The sequence below is a fragment of the Arachis ipaensis genome, chromosome B1 (genome assembly GCF_059453495.1).
Source record: "Arachis ipaensis isolate K30076 ecotype BB chromosome B1, ASM5945349v1, whole genome shotgun sequence".
Taxonomy (NCBI): domain Eukaryota; kingdom Viridiplantae; phylum Streptophyta; class Magnoliopsida; order Fabales; family Fabaceae; genus Arachis; species Arachis ipaensis.
Window position 1 is genome coordinate 96,321,288 of NC_142436.1, and position 1,145 is coordinate 96,322,432.

Here is a 1,145-nt window from a genome sequence, read left to right on the forward strand (position 1 = left end):
TTCACCTCTGCTATTGCAGGGTTCTCAGGATCATAAGCTTCTTCTTCAGAAGATGCCTCTTGAGTACTGTTGGATGCAGCTTGCAATCCATTTAGAATCTGAGAAATGATATTGACTTGCTGAGTCAATATTTTGTTCTGAGCCAATATGGCATTCAGAGTATCAATTTCAAGAACTTCCTTCCTTTGAGACGTCCCATTACTCACAGGATTCCTTTCAGAAGTGTACATGAACTGGTTATTTGCAACCATGTGAATGAGTTCTTGAGCTTCTGCAGGCGTTTTCTTTAGGTGAATGGATCCACCTGCAGAATGGTCCAATGACATCTTTGATAATTCAGACAGACTATCATAGAATATATCCAGGATGGTTCATTTTGAAAGCATGTCAGAAGGACACTTTTTGGTCAGTTGCTTATATCTCTCCCAAGCTTCATAGAGGGATTCACCTTCTTTCTGTCTGAAGGTTTGAACATCCACTCTAAGCTTACTAAGCTTTTGAGGAGGAAAGAACTTGGCTAAGAAAGCCGTGACCAGCTTATCCCAAGAGTTCAGGCTATCTTTAGGTTAAAAATCCAACCATATTCTAGCTCTGTCTCTTACAGCAAACGGGAAAAGCATAAGCCTGTAGACCTCGGGATCAACCCCATTGGTCTTAACAGTATCACAGATCTGCAACAAATTCAGTTAAGAACTGAAAAGAATCTTCTGATGGAAGTCCATGAAACTTGTAATTCTGTTGCATCAGAGAAACTAATTGAGGCTTTAGCTCAAAATTGTTTGCTCCAATGGCAGGGATTGAGATGCTTCTTCCATGTAAATTGGAATTTGGTGCAGTAAAGTCACCAAGCATCTTCCTTGCATTGTTATCATTTTCGGCCATGCCTCCTTCTTTTTCGAAAATTTCTGTCAGATTTTCTCCAGAGAGTTGTGCTTTAGCTTCCCTTAGCTTCCTCTTCAGAGTCCTTTCAGGTTCAGGATCAGCTTCAACTAGAATGTTCTTATCCTTGTTCCTGCTCATATGAAAAAGAAGAAAATAGAAAAGAAAATATGGAATCCTCTATGTCACAGTATAGAGATTCCTTTATGTGAGTAGAAGAGAGAGAATTCGAACACAGAAAAAGGGAGATGGTTCGAATTTTTAAG

The 1,145-nt window shown here is 39.6% G+C and overlaps 1 non-coding gene across 1 annotated transcript; it reads left to right on the top strand.

Moving 5' to 3' along the window:
- Positions 1-380: 380 nt before the first annotated feature.
- Positions 381-488, top strand: LOC148577561 (small nucleolar RNA R71). Its single transcript, XR_015903523.1, has one exon. It is a non-coding gene; the product is annotated as a small nucleolar RNA R71 (small nucleolar RNA).
- The last annotated feature ends 657 nt before the right edge of the window (positions 489-1,145 follow it).